This window comes from Dendrobates tinctorius, unplaced genomic scaffold (genome assembly GCF_039654945.1).
Source record: "Dendrobates tinctorius isolate UK_male_01 unplaced genomic scaffold, ASM3965494v1 ptg000019l, whole genome shotgun sequence".
NCBI lineage: Eukaryota > Metazoa > Chordata > Amphibia > Anura > Dendrobatidae > Dendrobates > Dendrobates tinctorius.
In genome coordinates, this window is record NW_027361687.1 from 16,333,829 (window position 1) to 16,358,000 (window position 24,172).

Consider the following 24,172-nt stretch of genomic DNA (forward strand, 5'->3'; position numbering starts at 1 on the left):
GATTATGACATCATCAAATCATTATGACATCAACAAAATGATTATGACATCAACAAAATGATTATGACATCATAAAATGATTATGACATCAACAAAATGATTATGGCATCATCAAATGATTACAACATCAACAAAATGATTATGGCATCATCAAATGATTATGACATCAACAAAATGATTATGACATCATCCAATGATTATGACATCAAATGATTATGACATCATCAAATCATTATGACATCAACAAAATGATTCTGACATCATAAAATGATTATGACATCAACAAAATGATTATGGCATCATCAAATGATTATGACATCAACAAAATGATTATGACATCATCCAATGATTATGACATCATCCAATGATTATGACATCATCAATTCATTATGACATCAACAAAATGATTATGACATCATCCAATGATTATGAAATCATCCAATGATTATGACATCATCAAATCATTATGACATCAACAAAATGATTATGACATCAACAAAATGATTATGACATCATCAAATGATTATGACATCAACAAAATGATTATGACATCATCCAATGATTATGACATCATCAAATCATTATGACATCAACAAAATGATTATGACATCAACAAAATGATTATGACATCATCAAATGATTATGACATCAAATGATTATGACATCATCAAATGATTATGACATCAACAAAATGTTTATGACATCATCCAATGATTATGACATCAAATGATTATGACATCATCAAATGATTATGCAATCAACAAAATGATTATGGCATCATCAAATGATTATGACATTATCAAATGATTATGACATCAACAAAATGATTATGACATCATCCGATGATTATGACATCAAATGATTATGACATCATCAAATGATTATGACATCATCAAAATGATTATGACATCATCTAATGATTATGACATCATCAAATGATTATGACATCAACAAAATGATTATGACATCATCTAATGATTATGACATCATCAAATGATTATGACATCAACAAAATGATTATGACATCATCCAATGATTATGACATCATCCAATGATTATGACATCAGCCAATGATTATGACATCATCAAATGATTATGACATCAACAAAATGATTATGACATCAACAAAATGATTATGACATCATCAAATGATTATGACATCATCCAATGATTATGACATCATCCAATGATTATGACATCATCAAATCATTATGACATCAACAAAATGATTATGACATCAACAAAATGATTATGACATCATCAAATGATTATGACATCAACAAAATGATTATGACATCATCCAATGATTATGACATCAGCCAATGATTATGACATCATCAAATGATTATGACATCAACAAAATGATGATGACATCATCCAATGATTATGACATCATCCAATGATTATGACATCATCAAATCATTATGACATCAACAAAATGATTATGACATCATCTAATGATTATGACATCATCAAATGATTATGACATCAACAAAATTATTATGACATCATCCCATGATTATGACATCAAATGATTATGACATCATCAAATGATTATGACATCAACAAAATGATTATGACATCATCTAACGATTATGACATCATCAAATGATTATGACATCAACAAAATGATTATGACATCAACAAAATGATTATGACATCATCAAATGATTATGACATCATCAAATGATTATGACATCAACAAAATGATTATGACATCATCTAATGATTATGACATCAACAAAATGATTATGACATCATCCAATGATTATGACATCATCAAATCATTATGACATCAACAAAATGATTATGACATCAACAAAATGATTATGACATCATCAAATGATTATGACATCAAATGATTATGACATCATCAAATGATTATGACATCAACAAAATGTTTATGACATCATCCAATGATTATGACATCAAATGATTATGACATCATCAAATGATTATGCAATCAACAAAATGATTATGGCATCATCAAATGATTATGACATTATCAAATGATTATGACATCAACAAAATGATTATGACATCATCCGATGATTATGACATCAAATGATTATGACATCATCAAATGATTATGACATCATCAAAATGATTATGACATCATCTAATGATTATGACATCATCAAATGATTATGACATCAACAAAATGATTATGACATCATCTAATGATTATGACATCATCAAATGATTATGACATCAACAAAATGATTATGACATCATCCAATGATTATGACATCATCCAATGATTATGACATCAGCCAATGATTATGACATCATCAAATGATTATGACATCAACAAAATGATTATGACATCAACAAAATGATTATGACATCATCAAATGATTATGACATCATCCAATGATTATGACATCATCCAATGATTATGACATCATCAAATCATTATGACATCAACAAAATGATTATGACATCAACAAAATGATTATGACATCATCAAATGATTATGACATCAACAAAATGATTATGACATAATCCAATGATTATGACATCAGCCAATGATTATGACATCATCAAATGATTATGACATCAACAAAATGATGATGACATCATCCAATGATTATGACATCATCCAATGATTATGACATCATCAAATCATTATGACATCAACAAAATGATTATGACATCATCTAATGATTATGACATCATCAAATGATTATGACATCAACAAAATTATTATGACATCATCCCATGATTATGACATCAAATGATTATGACATCATCAAATGATTATGACATCAACAAAATGATTATGACATCATCTAACGATTATGACATCATCAAATGATTATGACATCAACAAAATGATTATGACATCAACAAAATGATTATGACATCATCAAATGATTATGACATCATCAAATGATTATGACATCAACAAAATGATTATGACATCATCTAATGATTATGACATCAACAAAATGATTATGACATCATCTAATGATTATGACATCAAATGATTATGACATCAACAAAATGATTATGACATCATCCAATGATTATGACATCAAATGATTATGACATCATCAAATGATTATGACATCAACAAAATGATTATGACATCAACAAAATGATTATGACATCATCCAATGATTATGACATCAAATGATTATGACATCATCAAATGATTATGACATCAACAAAATGATTATGACATCATCCAATGATTATGACATCAAATGATTATGACATCATCAAATCATTATGACATCAACAAAATGATTATGACATCAACAAAATAATTATGACATCATCTAATGATTATGACATCATCAAATGATTATGACATCAACAAAATGATTATGACATCATCCAATGATTATGACATCAAATGATTATGACATCATCAAATGGTTATGACATCAACAAAATGATGATGACATCATACAATGATTATGACATCATCCAATGATTATGACATCATCAAATCATTATGACATCAACAAAATGATTATGACATCAACAAAATGATTATGACATCATAAAATGATTATGACATCAACAAAATGATTATGGCATCATCAAATGATTACAACATCAACAAAATGATTATGGCATCATCAAATGATTATGACATCAACAAAATGATTATGACATCATCCAATGATTATAACACCAAATGATTATGACATCATCAAATCATTATGACATCAACAAAATGATTCTGACATCATAAAATGATTATGACATCAACAAAATGATTATGGCATCATCAAATGATTATGACATCAACAAAATGATTATGACATCATCCAATGATTATGACATCATCCAATGATTATGACATCATCAATTCATTATGACATCAACAAAATGATTATGACATCATCCAATGATTATGAAATCATCCAATGATTATGACATCATCAAATCATTATGACATCAACAAAATGATTATGACATCAACAAAATGATTATGACATCATCAAATGATTATGACATCAACAAAATGATTATGACATCATCCAATGATTATGACATCATCAAATGATTATGACATCAACAAAATGATTATGACATCAACAAAATGATTATGACATCATCAAATGATTATGACATCAACAAAATGTTTATGACATCATCCAATGATTATGACATCAAATGATTATGACATCAACAAAATGATTATGACATCATCCGATGATTATGACATCAAATGATTAGGACATCATCAAATGATTATGACATCATCAAAATGATTATGACATCATCTAATGATTATGACATCATCAAATGATTATGACATCAACAAAATGATTATGACATCATCTAATGATTATGACATCATCAAATGATTATGACATCAACAAAATGATTATGACATCATCCAATGATTATGACATCAAATGATTATGACATCATCAAATGATTATGACATCAACAAAATGATTATGACATCATCTAATGATTATGACATCATCAAATGATTATGACATCAACAAAATGATTATGACATCATCCAATGATTATGACATCAAATGATTATGACATCCACAAAATGATTATGACATAATCCAATGATTATGACATCATCCAATGATTATAACATCATCAAATCATTATGACATCAACAAAATGATTATGACATCAACAAAATGATTATGGCATCATCAAATGATTATGACATCTTCCAATGATTATGACATCATCCAATGATTATGACATCATCAAATCATTATGACATCAACAAAATGATTATGACATCAACAAAATGATTATGACATCATCAAATGATTATGACATCAACAAAATGATTAGGACATCATCCAATGATTATGACATCAAATGATTATGACATCATCAAATGATTATGACATCAACAAAATGATTATGACATCATCCAATGATTATGACATCAGCCAATGATTATGACATCATCAAATGATTATGACATCAACAAAATGATTATGACATCAACAAAATGATTATGACATCATCAAATGATTATGACATCATCCAATGATTATGACATCATCCAATGATTATGACATCATCAAATCATTATGACATCAACAAAATGATTATGACATCAACAAAATGATTATGACATCATCAAATGATTATGACATCAACAAAATGATTATGACATCATCCAATGATTATGACATCAGCCAATGATTATGACATCATCAAATGATTATGACATCAACAAAATGTTTATGACATCAACAAAATGATTATGACATCATCAAATGATTATGACATCATCCAATGATTATGACATCATCAAATCATTATGACATCAACAAAATGATTATGACATCAACAAAATGATTATGACATCATCAAATGATTATGACATCAACAAAATGATTATGACATCATCCAATGATTATGACATCAAATGATTATGACATCATCAAATCTTTATGACATCAACAAAATGATTATGACATCAACAAAATGATTATGACATCATAAAATGATTATGACAACAACAAAATGATTATAGCATCATCAAATGATTATGACATCAACAAAATGATTATGACATCAACAAAATGATTATGACATCATCTAATGATTATGACATCATCAAATGATTATGACATCAACAAAATGATTATGACATCATCCAATGATTATGACATCATCCAATGATTATGACATCAAATGATTATGACATCATCAAATGATTATGACATCAACAAAATGATTATGACATCATCAAATGATTATGACATCAACAAAATGATTATGACATCATTTAATGATTATGACATCATCAAATGATTATGACATCAACAAAATGATTATGACATCATCCAATGATTATGACATCATCCAATGATTATGACATCAAATGATTATGACATCATCAAATGATTATGACATCAACAAAATGATTATGACATCATCAAATGATTATGACATCAACAAAATGATTATGACATCATCTAATGATTATGACATCATCAAATGATTATGACATCAACAAAATGATTATGACATAATCAAATGATTATGACATCAACAAAATGTTTATGACATCATCTAATGATTATGACATCATCAAATGATTATGACATCAACAAAATGATTATGACATCATCAAATGATTATGACATCAACAAAATGTTTATTACATCATCCAATGATTATGACATCAAATGATTATGACATCATCAAATGATTATGACATCAACAAAATGATTATGACATCATCTAATGATTATGGCATCATCAAATGATTATGACATCAACAAAATGATTATGACATCATCTAATGATTATGACATCATCAAATGATTATGACATCAACAAAATGATTATGACATCATCTAATGATTATGACATCATCAAATGATTATGACATCATCTAATGATTATGACATCATCAAATGATTATGACATCAACAAAATGATTATGACATCATCCAATGATTATGACATCAAATGATTATGACATCATCAAATGATTATGACATCAACAAAATGATTATGACATCATCTAATGATTATGACATCAACAAAATGATTATGACATCATCTAATGATTATGACATCAAATGATTATGACATCAACAAAATGATTATGACATCATCCAATGATTATGACATCAAATGATTATGACATCAACAAAATGATTATGACATCATCCAATGATTATGACATCAAATGATTATGACATCATCAAAATGATTATGACATCATCTAATGATTATGACATCATCAAATGATTATGACATCAACAAAATGATTATGACATCATCTAATGATTATGACATCATCAAATGATTATGACATCAACAAAATGATTATGACATCATCCAATGGTTATGACATCAAATGATTATGACATCATCAAATGATTATGACATCAACAAAATGATTATGACATCATCTAATGATTATGACCTCATCAAATAATTATGACATCAACAAAATGATTATGACATCATCCAATGATTATGACATCAAATGATTATGACATCCACAAAATGATTATGACATCATCCAATGATTATGACATCATCCAATGATTATAACATCATCAAATCATTATGACATCAACAAAATGATTATGACATCAACAAAATGATTATGGCATCATCAAATGATTATGACATCATCCAATGATTATGACATCATCCAATGATTATGACATCAACAAAATGTTTATTACATCATCCAATGATTATGACATCAAATGATTATGACATCATCAAATGATTATGACATCAACAAAATGATTATGACATCATCTAATGATTATGGCATCATCAAATGATTATGACATCAACAAAATGATTATGACATCATCTAATGATTATGACATCATCAAATGATTATGACATCAACAAAATGATTATGACATCATCAAATGATTATGACATCAACAAAATGATTATGACATCATCTAATGATTATGACATCATCAAATGATTATGACATCAACAAAATGATTATGACATCATCCAATGATTATGACATCAAATGATTATGACATCATCAAATGATTATGACATCAACAAAATGATTATGACATCATCTAATGATTATGACATCAACAAAATGATTATGACATCATCTAATGATTATGACATCAAATGATTATGACATCAACAAAATGATTATGACATCATCCAATGATTATGACATCAAATGATTATGACATCAACAAAATGATTATGACATCATCCAATGATTATGACATCAAATGATTATGACATCATCAAAATGATTATGACATCATCTAATGATTATGACATCATCAAATGATTATGACATCAACAAAATGATTATGACATCATCTAATGATTATGACATCATCAAATGATTATGACATCAACAAAATGATTATGACATCATCCAATGATTATGACATCAAATGATTATGACATCATCAAAAGATTATGACATCAACAAAATGATTATGACATCATCTAATGATTATGACCTCATCAAATGATTATGACATCAACAAAATGATTATGACATCATCCAATGATTATGACATCAAATGATTATGACATCCACAAAATGATTATGACATCATCCAATGATTATGACATCATCCAATGATTATAACATCATCAAATCATTATGACATCAACAAAATGATTATGACATCAACAAAATGATTATGGCATCATCAAATGATTATGACATCATCCAATGATTATGACATCATCCAATGATTATGACATCATCCAATGATTATGACATCATCAAATCATTATGACATCAACAAAATGATTATGACATCAACAAAATGATTATGACATCATCAAATGATTATGACATCAACAAAATGATTAGGACATCATCCAATGATTATGACATCAAATGATTATGACATCATCAAATGATTATGACATCAACAAAATGATTATGACATCATCCAATGATTATGACATCAGCCAATGATTATGACATCATCAAATGATTATGACATCAACAAAATGAATATGACATCAACAAAATGATTATGACATCATCAAATGATTATGACATCATCCAATGATTATGACATCATCCAATGATTATGACATCATCAAATCATTATGACATCAACAAAATGATTATGACATCAACAAAATGATTATGACATCATCAAATGATTATGACATCAACAAAATGATTATGACATCATCCAATGATTATGACATCAGCCAATGATTATGACATCATCAAATGATTATGACATCAACAAAATGATGATGACATCATCCAATGATTATGACATCATCCAATGATTATGACATCATCAAATCATTATGACATCAACAAAATGATTATGACATCATCTAATGATTATGACATCATCAAATGATTATGACATCAACAAAATTATTATGACATCATCCCATGATTATGACATCAAATGATTATGACATCATCAAATGATTATGACATCAACAAAATGATTATGACATCATCTAACGATTATGAACTCATCAAATGATTATGACATCAACAAAATGATTATGACATCAACAAAATGATTATGACATCATCAAATGATTATGACATCATCAAATGATTATGACATCAACAAAATGATTATGACATCATCTAATGATTATGACATCAACAAAATGATTATGACATCATCTAATGATTATGACATCAAATGATTATGACATCAACAAAATGATTATGACATCATCCAATGATTATGACATCAAATGATTATGACATCATCAAATGATTATGACATCAACAAAATGATTATGACATCATCCAATGATTATGACATCAAATGATTATGACATCATCAAATGATTATGACATCAACAAAATGATTATGACATCAACAAAATAATTATGACATCATCTAATGATTATGACATCATCAAATGATTATGACATCAACAAAATGATTATGACATCATCCAATGATTATGACATCAAATGATTATGACATCATCAAATGGTTATGACATCAACAAAATGATGATGACATCATCCAATGATTATGACATCATCCAATGATTATGACATCATCAAATCATTATGACATCAACAAAATGATTATGACATCAACAAAATGATTATGACATCATAAAATGATTATGACATCAACAAAATGATTATGGCATCATCAAATGATTACAACATCAACAAAATGATTATGGCATCATCAAATGATTATGACATCAACAAAATGATTATGACATCATCCAATGATTATGACATCAAATGATTATGACATCATCAAATCATTATGACATCAACAAAATGATTCTGACATCATAAAATGATTATGACATCAACAAAATGATTATGGCATCTTCAAATGATTATGACATCAACAAAATGATTTTGACATCATCCAATGATTATGACATCATCCAATGATTATGACATCATCAATTCATTATGACATCAACAAAATGATTATGACATCATCCAATGATTATGAAATCATCCAATGATTATGACATCATCAAATCATTATGACATCAACAAAATGATTATGACATCAACAAAATGATTATGACATCATCAAATGATTATGACATCAACAAAATGATTATGACATCATCCAATGATTATGACATCATCAAATCATTATGACATCAACAAAATGATTATGACATCAACAAAATGATTATGACATCATCAAATGATTATGACATCAAATGATTATGACATCATCAAATGATTATGACATCAACAAAATGTTTATGACATCATCCAATGATTATGACATCAAATGATTATGACATCATCAAATGATTATGCCATCAACAAAATGATTATGGCATCATCAAATGATTATGACATTATCAAATGATTATGACATCAACAAAATGATTATGACATCATCCGATGATTATGACATCAAATGATTATGACATCGTCAAATGATTATGACATCATCAAAATGATTATGACATCATCTAATGATTATGACATCATCAAATGATTATGACATCAACAAAATGATTATGACATCATCTAATGATTATGACATCATCAAATGATTATGACATCAACAAAATGATTATGACATCATCCAATGATTATGACATCAAATGATTATGACATCATCAAATGATTATGACATCAACAAAATGATTATGACATCATCTAATGATTATGACATCATCAAATGATTATGACATCAACAAAATGATTATGACATCATCCAATGATTATGACATCAAATGATTATGACATCCACAAAATGATTATGACATCATCCAATGATTATGACATCATCCAATGATTATAACATCATCAAATCATTATGACATCAACAAAATGATTATGACATCAACAAAATGATTATGGCATCATCAAATGATTATGACATCATCCAATGATTATGACATCATCCAATGATTATGACATCATCCAATGATTATGACATCATCAAATCATTATGACATCAACAAAATGATTATGACATCAACAAAATGATTATGACATCATCAAATGATTATGACATCAACAAAATGATTATGACATCATCCAATGATTATGACATCAAATGATTATGACATCATCAAATGATTATGACATCAACAAAATGATTATGACATCATCCAATGATTATGACATCAGCCAATGATTATGACATCATCAAATGATTATGACATCAACAAAATGATTATGACATCAACAAAATGATTATGACATCATCAAATGATTATGACATCATCCAATGATTATGACATCATCAAATCATTATGACATAAACAAAATGATTATGACATCAACAAAATGATTATGACATCATCAAATGATTATGACATCAACAAAATGATTATGACATCATCCAATGATTATGACATCAGCCAATGATTATGACATCATCAAATGATTATGACATCAACAAAATGTTTATGACATCAACAAAATGATTATGACATCATCAAATGATTATGACATCATCCAATGATTATGACATCATCAAATCATTATGACATCAACAAAATGATTATGACATCAACAAAATGATTATGACATCATCAAATGATTATGACATCAACAAAATGATTATGACATCATCCAATGATTATGACATCAAATGATTATGACATCATCAAATCTTTATGACATCAACAAAATGATTATGACATCAACAAAATGATTATGACATCATAAAATGATTATGACAACAACAAAATGATTATAGCATCATCAAATGATTATGACATCAACAAAATGATTATGACATCAACAAAATGATTATGACATCATCTAATGATTATGACATCATCAAATGATTATGACATCAACAAAATGATTATGACATCATCCAATGATTATGACATCATCCAATGATTATGACATCAAATGATTATGACATCATCAAATGATTATGACATCAACAAAATGATTATGACATCATCAAATGATTATGACATCAACAAAATGATTATGACATCATTTAATGATTATGACATCATCAAATGATTATGACATCAGCAAAATGATTATGACATCATCCAATGATTATGACATCATCCAATGATTATGACATCAAATGATTATGACATCATCAAATGATTATGACATCAACAAAATGATTATGACATCATCAAATGATTATGACATCAACAAAATGATTATGACATCATCTAATGATTATGACATCATCAAATGATTATGACATCAACAAAATGATTATGACATAATCAAATGATTATGACATCAACAAAATGTTTATGACATCATCTAATGATTATGACATCATCAAATGATTATGACATCAACAAAATGATTATGACATCATCAAATGATTATGACATCAACAAAATGTTTATTACATCATCCAATGATTATGACATCAAATGATTATGACATCATCAAATGATTATGACATCAACAAAATGATTATGACATGATCTAATGATTATGGCATCATCAAATGATTATGACATCAACAAAATGATTATGACATCATCTAATGATTATGACATCATCAAATGATTATGACATCAACAAAATGATTATGACATCATCTAATGATTATGACATCATCAAATGATTATGACATCAACAAAATGATTATGACATCATCTAATGATTATGACATCATCAAATGATTATGACATCAACAAAATGATTATGACATCATCCAATGATTATGACATCAAATGATTATGACATCATCAAATGATTATGACATCAACAAAATGATTATGACATCATCTAATGATTATGACATCAACAAAATGATTATGACATCATCTAATGATTATGACATCAAATGATTATGACATCAACAAAATGATTATGACATCATCCAATGATTATGACATCAAATGATTATGACATCAACAAAATGATTATGACATCATCCAATGATTATGACATCAAATGATTATGACATCATCAAATGATTATGACATCAACAAAATGATTATGACATCATCTAATGATTATGACATCAAATGATTATGACATCAACAAAATGATTATGACATCATAAAATGATTATGACATCAAATGATTATGACATCATCAAATGATTATGACATCAACAAAATGATTATGACATCATCCAATGATTATGACATCATCCAATGATTATGACATCAAATGATTATGACATCATCAAATGATTATGACATCAACAAAATGATTATGACATCATCAAATGATTATGACATCAACAAAATGATTATGACATCATCTAATGATTATGACATCATCAAATGATTATGACATCAACAAAATGATTATGACATCATCCAATGATTATGACATCATCCAATGATTATGACATCAAATGATTATGACATCATCAAATGATTATGACATCAACAAAATGATTATGACATCATCAAATGATTATGACATCAACAAAATGATTATGACATCATCTAATGATTATGACTTCATCAAATGATTATGACATCAACAAAATGATAATGACATAATCAAATGATTATGACATCAACAAAATGTTTATGACATCATCCAATGATTATGACATCAAATGATTATGACATCATCAAATGATTATGACATCAACAAAATGATTATGACATCATCTAATGATTATGACATCATCAAATGATTATGACATCAACAAAATGATTATGACATCATCTAATGATTATGACATCATCAAATGATTATGACATCAACAAAATGATTATGACATCATCTAATGATTATGACATCATCAAATGATTATGACATCAACAAAATGATTATGACATCATCCCATGATTATGACATCAAATGATTATGACATCATCAAATGATTATGACATCAACAAAATGATTATGACATCATCAAATGATTATGACATCAACAAAATGATTATGACATCATCTAATGATTATGACATCATCAAATGATTATGACATCAACAAAATGATTATGACATCATCAAATGATTATGACATCAAATGATTATGACATCAACAAAATGATTATGACATCATCTAATGATTATGACATCAACAAAATGATTATGACATCATCTAATGATTATGACATCATCAAATGATTATGACATCAACAAAATGATTATGACATCATCAAATGATTATGACATCAACAAAATGATTATGACATCATCTAATGATTATGACATCATCAAATGATTATGACATCAACAAAATGTTTATGACATCATCCAATGATTATGACATCAAATGATTATGACATCAACAAAATGATTATGACATCATCTAATGATTATGACATCAACAAAATGATTATGACATCATCTAATGATTATGACATCAAATGATTATGACATCAACAAAATGATTATGACATCATCCAATGATTATGACATCAAATGATTATGACATCATCAAATGATTATGACATCATCAAATGATTATGACATCAACAAAATGATTATGACATCATCCAATGATTATGACATCATCTAATGATTATGACATCATCAAATGATTATGACATCAACAAAATGATTTTGACATCATCCAATGATTATGACATCAAATGATTATGACATCATCAAATGATTATGACATCAACAAAATGATGATGACATCATCCAATGATTATGACATCATCCAATGATTATGACATCATCAAATCATTATGACATCAACAAAATGATTATGACATCAACAAAATGATTATGACATCATCAAATGATTATGACATCAACAAAATGATTATGACATCATCCAATGATTATGACATCATCCAATGATTATGACATCATCAAATCATTATGACATCAACAAAATGATTATGACATCAACAAAATGATTATGACATCATCAAATGATTATGACATCAACAAAATGATTATGACATCATCCAATGATTATGACATCATCAAATCATTATGACATCAACAAAATGATTATTACATCAACAAAATGATTATGACATCATCAAATGATTATGACATCAAATGATTATGACATCATCAAATGATTATGACATCAACAAAATGTTTATGACATCATCCAATGATTATGACACCAAATGATTATGACTTCATCAAATGATTATGCCATCAACAAAATGATTATGGCATCATCAAATGATTATGACATTATCAAATGATTATGACATCAACAAAATGATTATGACATCATCCGGTGATTATGACATCAAATGATTATGACATCATCAAATGATTATGACATCAACAAAATGATTATGACATCATCTAATGATTATGACATCATCAAATGATTATGACATCAACAAAATGATTATGACATCATCTAATGATTATGACATCATCAAATGATTATGACATCAACAAAATGATTATGACATCATCCAATGATTATGACATCAAATGATTATGACATCATCAAATGATTATGACATCATCTAATGATTATGACATCATCAAATGATTATGACATCAACAAAATGATTATGACATCATCCAATGATTATGACATCAAATGATTATGACATCAACAAAATAATTATGACATCATCCAATGATTATGACATCATCCAATGATTATAACATCATCAAATCATTATGACATCAACAAAATGATTATGACATCAACAAAATGATTATGGCATCATCAAATGATTATGACATCAAAAAATGATTATGACATCATCCAATGATTATGACATCATCCAATGATTATGACATCATCAAATCATTATGACATCAACAAAATGATTATGACATCAACAAAATGATTATGACATCATCAAATGATTATACAATCAACAAAATGATTATGACATCATCCAATGATTATGACATCAAATGATTATGACATCATCAAATGATTATGACATCAACAAAATGATTATGACATCATCCAATGATTATGACATCATCCAATGATTATGACATCATCAAATCATTATGACATCAACAAAATGATTATGACATCAACAAAATGATTATGACATCATCAAATGATTATGACATCATCCAAAGATTATGACATCAAATGATTATGACATCATCAAATGATTATGACATCAACAAAATGATTATGCCATCAACAAAATGATTATGGCATCATCAAATGATTATGACATCAACAAAATGATTATGACATCATCAAATGATTATGACATCAACAAAATGATTATGACATCATCCAATGATTAAGACATCATCAAATGTTTATGACATCAACAAAATGGTTATGACATCATCCAATGATTATGACATCAAATGATTATGACATCATCTAATGATTATGACATCATCAAATGATTATGACATCAACAAAATGATTATGACATCAAATGATTATGACATCATCTAATGATTATGACATCATCAAATGATTATGACATCAACAAAATGATTATGACATCATCAAATGATTATGACATCAACAAAATGATTATGACATCATCTAATGATTATGACATCATCAAATGATTATGACATCAAATGATTATGACATCATCAAATCATTATGACATCAACAAAATGATTATGACATCAACAAAATGATTATGACATCATCCAATGATTATGACATCTAATGATTATGACATCATCAAATGATTATGACATCATCTAATGTTTATGACATCATCAAATGATTATGACATCAACAAAATGATTATGACATCATCCAATGATTATGACATCAAATGATTATGACATCAACAAAATAATTATGACATCATCCAATGATTATGACATCATCCAATGATTATAACATCATCAAATCATTATGACATCAACAAAATGATTATGACATCAACAAAATGATTATGGCATCATCAAATGATTATGACATCAAAAAATGATTATGACATCATCCAATGATTATGACATCATCCAATGATTATGACATCATCAAATCATTATGACATCAACAAAATGATTATGACATCAACAAAATGATTATGACATCATCAAATGATTATACAATCAACAAAATGATTATGACATCATCCAATGATTATGACATCAAATGATTATGACATCATCAAATGATTATGACATCAACAAAATGATTATGACATCATCCAATGATTATGACATCATCCAATGATTATGACATCATCAAATCATTATGACATCAACAAAATGATTATGACATCAACAAAATGATTATGACATCATCAACTGATTATGACGACATCCAAAGATTATGACATCAAATGATTATGACATCATCAAATGATTATGACATCAACAAAATGATTATGACATCATCCAATGATTATGACATCAAATGATTATGACATCATCAAATGATTATGCCATCAACAAAATGATTATGGCATCATCAAATGATTATGACATCAACAAAATGATTATGACATCATCCAATGATTATGACATCAACAAAATGATTATGACATCATCAAATGATTATGACATCAACAAAATGATTATGACATCATCTAATGATTATGACATAATCTAATGATTATGACATCAACAAAATGATTATGACATCATCCAATGATTATGACATCAAATGATTATGACATCATCAAATGATTATGACATCAACAAAATGATTATGACATCATCCAATGATTATGACATCAAATGATTATGACATCATCAAATGATTATGACATCAACAAAATGATTATGACATCATCCAATGATTAAGACATCATCAAATGTTTATGACATCAACAAAATGGTTATGACATCATCCAATGATTATGACATCAAATGATTATGACATCATCTAATGATTATGACATCATCAAATGATTATGACATCAACAAAATGATTATGACATCATCAAATGATTATGACATCAACAAAATGATTATGACATCATCTAATGATTATGACATCATCAAATGATTATGACATCAAATGATTATGACATCATCAAATCATTATGACATCAACAAAATGATTATGACATCAACAAAATGATTATGACATCATCCAATGATTATGACATCAAATGATTATGACATCATCAAATGATTATGACATCAACAAAATGATTATGACATCATCCAATGATTATGACATCAAATGATTATGACATCATCAAATCATTATGACATCAACAAAATGATTATGACATCAACAAAATAATTATGACATCATCTAATGATTATGACATCATCAAATGATTATGACATCAACAAAATGATTATGACATCATCCAATGATTATGACATCAAATGATTATGACATCATCAAATCATTATGACATCAACAAAATGATTATGACATCAACAAAATGATTATGACATCATCTAATGATTATGACATCAAATGATTATGACATCAACAAAATGATTATGACATCATCCAATGATTATGACATCAAATGATTATGACATCATCAAATGATTATGACATCAACAAAATGATTATGACATCATCCAATGATTATGACATCAAATGATTATGACATCATCAAATCATTATGACATCAACAAAATTATTATGACATCAACAAAATAATTATGACATCATCTAATGATTATGACATCATCAAATGATTATGACATCAAATGATTATGACATCATCTAATGATTATGACATCATCAAATGATTATGACATCAACAAAATGATTATGACATCATCCAATTATTATGACATCAACAAATGATTATGACATCAACAAAATGATTATGACATCATCCAATGATTATGACATCAACAAAATGATTATGGCATCATCAAATGATTATGACATCAACAAAAGGATTAAGGCATCATCAAATGATTATGACATCAACAAAATGATTATGACATCATCAAATGATTATGACATCATCCAATGATTATCACATCAAATGATTATGACATCAACAAAATTATTATGACATCAACAAAATGATTGACATCATCAAATGATTATGACATCAACAAAATGATTATGACATCATCCAATGATTATGACATGAAATGATTATGACATCATCAAATCATTATGACATCAACAAAATGATTATGACATCAACAAAATGATTATGGCATCATCAAATGATTATGACATCAACAAAATCATTATGACATCATCAAATGATTAAGACATCAACAAAATGATTATGACATCATCCAATGATTATGACATCAAATGATTATGACATCATCAAATCATTATGACATCAACAAAATGATTATGACATCAACAAAATGATTATGACATCATAAAATGATTATGACATCAACAAAATGATTATGGCATCATCAAATGATTATGACATCAACAAAATGATTATGACATCATCCAATGATTATGACATCATCAAATCATTATGACATCAACAAAATGATTATGACATCAACAAAATGATTATGACATCATCAAATGATTATGACATCAAATGATTATGACATCATCAAATGATTATGACATCAACAAAATGATGATGACATCATCCAATGATTATGACATCATCCAATGATTATGACATCATCAAATCATTATGACATCAACAAAATGATTATGACATCATCTAATGATTATGACATCATCAAATGATTATGACATCAACAAAATGATTATGACATCATCCAATGATTATGACATCAAATGATTATGACATCATCAAATGATTATGACATCAATAAAATGATTATGACATCATCAAATGATTATGACATCAAAAAAATGATTATGGCATCAACAAAATGATTATGACATCATCTAATGATTATGACATTATCAAATGATTATGACATCAACAAAATGATTATGACATCATCCGATGATTATGACAACAAATGATTATGACATCATCAAATGATTATGACATCAACAAATTGATTATGACATCATCTAATGATTATGACATCATCAAATGATTATGACATCAACAAAATGATTATGACATCATCTAATGATTATGACATCATCAAATGATTATGACATCAACAAAATGATTATGACATCATCCAATGATTATGACATCAAATGATTATGACATCATCAAATGATTATGACATCAACAAAATGAATATGACATCATCTAATGATTATGACATCATCAAATGATTATGACATCAACAAAATGATTATGACATCATCCAATGATTATGACATCAAATGATTATGACATCAACAAAATGATTATGACATCATCCAATGATTATGACATCATCCAATGATTATAACATAATCAAATCATTATGACATCAACAAAATGATTATGACATCAACAAAATGATTATGACATCATCAAATGATTATGACATCAACAAAATGATTATGACATCATCAAATGATTATGACATCAACAAAATGATTATGACATCATCCAATGATTATGACATCATCCAATGATTATGACATCAAATGATTTTGACATCATCAAATGATTATGATATCAACAAAATGATTATGACATCATCCAATGATTATGACATCAAATGATTATGACATCATCAAATGATTATGCCATCAACAAAATGATTATGGCATCATCAAATGATTATGACATCAACAAAATGATTATGACATCATCCAATGATTATGACATCAAATGATTATGACATCATCTAATGATTATGACATCATCAAATGATTATGACATCAACAAAATGATTATGACATCAAATGATTATGACATCAACAAAATGATTATGACATCATCCAATGATTATGACATCAAATGATTATGACATCATCAAATGATTATGACATCAAAAAAATGATTATGACATCAACAAAATGATTATGACATCATCTAATGATTATGACATTATCAAATGATTATGACATCAACAAAATGATTATGACATCATCCGATGATTATGACAACAAATGATTATGACATCATCAAATGATTATGACATCAACAAAATGATTATGACATCATCTAATGATTATGACATCATCAAATGATTATGACATCAACAAAATGATTATGACATCATCCAATGATTATGACATCAAATGATTATGACATCATCAAATGATTATGACATCAATAAAATGATTATGACATCATCAAATGATTATGACATCAAAAAATGATTATGACATCAACAAAATGATTATGACATCATCTAATGATTATGACATTATCAAATGATTATGACATCAACAAAATGATTATGACATCATCTAATGATTATGACATCATCAAATGATTATGACATCAACAAAATGATTATGACATCATCTAATGATTATGACATCATCAAATGATTATGACATCAACAAAATGATTATGACATCATCCATTGATTATGACATCAAATGATTATGACATCATCAAATGATTATGACATCAACAAAATGATTATGACATCATCTAATGATTATGACATCATCAAATGATTATGACATCAACAAAATGATTATGACATCATCCAATGATTATGACATCAAATGATTATGACATCAACAAAATGATTATGACATCATCCAATGATTATAACATCATCAAATCATTATGACATCAACAAAATGATTATGACATCAACAAAATGATTATGGCATCATCAAATGATTATGACATCAACAAAATGATTATGACATCATCCAATGATTATGACATCATCCAATGATTATGACATCATCAAATCATTATGACATCAACAAAATGATTATGACATCAACAAAATGATTATGACATCATCAAATGATTATGACATCAACAAAATGATTATGACATCATCCAATGATTATGACATCAAATGATTATGACATCATCAAATGATTATGACATCAACAAAATGATTATGACATCATCCAATGATTATGACATCATCCAATGATTATGACATCAACAAAATGATTATGACATCAACAAAATGATTATGACATCATCAAATGATTATGACATCAACAAAATGATTATGATATCATCAAATGATTATGACATCAACAAAATGATTATGACATCATCAAATGATTATGACATCATCCAATGATTATGACATCAAATGATTATGACATCATCAAATGATTATGATATCAACAAAATGATTATGACATCATCCAATGATTATGACATCAAATGATTATGACATCATCAAATGATTATGCCATCAACAAAATGATTATGGCATCATCAAATGATTATGACATCAACAAAATGATTATGACATCATCCAATGATTATGACATCAAATGATTATGACATCATCTAATGATTATGACATCATCAAATGATTATGACATCAACAAAATGATTATGACATCAAATGATTATGACATGATCTAATGATTATGACATCATCAAATGATTATGACATCAACAAAATGAATATGACATCATCCAATGATTATGACATCATCAAATGATTATGACATCAACAAAATGATTATGACATCATTAAATGATTATGACATCAACAAAATGATTATGGCATCATCAAATGATTATGACATCAAAAAAAATGATTATGGCATCATCAAATGATTATGACATCAACAAAATGATTATGACATCATCAAATGATTATGACATCATCCAATGATTATCACATCAAATGATTATGACATCATCAAATGATTATGACATCAACAAAATTATTATGACATCATCCAATGATTATGACATCATCCAATGATTATGACATCATCAAATCATTATGACATCAACAAAATGATTATGACATCAACAAAATGATTGACATCATCAAATGATTATGACATCAACAAAATGATTATGACATCATCCAATGATTATGACATCAAATGATTATGACATCATCAAATGATTATGCCATCAACAAAATGATTATGACATCATCAAATGATTATGACATCAACAAAATGATTATGACATCATCTAATGATTATGCCATCATCAAATTATTATGACATCAACAAAATGATTATGACATCATCCAATGATTATGACATCAAATGATTATGACATCATCAAATGATCATGACATCAACAAAATGATTATGACATCATCAAATGATTATGACATCAACAAAATGATTATGACATCATCTAATGATTATGACATCAATAAAATGATTATGACATCATCCAATGGTTATGACATCATCCAATGATTATGACATCAAATGATTATGACATCATCAAATGATTATGACATCAACAAAATGATTATGACATCATCTAATGATTATGACATCATCAAATGATTATGACATCAACAAAATGATTATGACATCATCTAATGATTATGACATCATCAAATGATTATGACATCAACAAAATGATTATGACATCATCTAATGATTATGACATCATCAAATGATTATGACATCAACAAAATGATTATGGCTTCATCAAATGATTATGACATCAACAAAATCATTATGACATCATCAAATGATTAAGACATCAACAAAATGATTATGACATCATCCAATGATTATGACATCAAATGATTATGACATCATCAAATCATTATGACATCAACAAAATGATTATGACATCAACAAAATGATTATGACATCATAAAATGATTATGACATCAACAAAATGATTATGGCATCATCAAATGATTATGACATCAACAAAATGATTATGACATCATCCAATGATTATGACATCATCAAATCATTATGACATCAACAAAATGATTATGACATCAACAAAATGATTATGACATCATCAAATGATTATGACATCAAATGATTATGACATCATCAAATGATTATGACATCAACAAAATGATGATGACATCATCCAATGATTATGACATCATCCAATGATTATGACATCATCAAATCATTATGACATCAACAAAATGATTATGACATCATCTAATGATTATGACATCATCAAATGATTATGACATCAACAAAATGATTATGACATCATCCAATGATTATGACATCAAATGATTATGACATCATCAAATGATTATGACATCAATAAAATGATTATAACATCATCAAATGATTATGACATCAAAAAAATGATTATGGCATCAACAAAATGATTATGACATCATCTAATGATAATGACATTATCAAATGATTATGACATCAACAAAATGATTATGACATCATCCGATGATTATGACAACAAATGATTATGACATCATCAAATGATTATGACATCAACAAAATGATTATGACATCATCCAATGATTATGACATCAAATGATTATGACATCATCAAATGATTATGACATCAACAAAATGAATATGACATCATCTAATGATTATGACATCATCAAATGATTATGACATCAACAAAATGATTATGACATCATCCAATGATTATGACATCAAATGATTATGACATCAACAAAATGATTATGACATCATCCAATGATTATGACATCATCCAATGATTATAACATCATCAAATCATTATGACATCAACAAAATGATTATGACATCAACAAAATGATTATG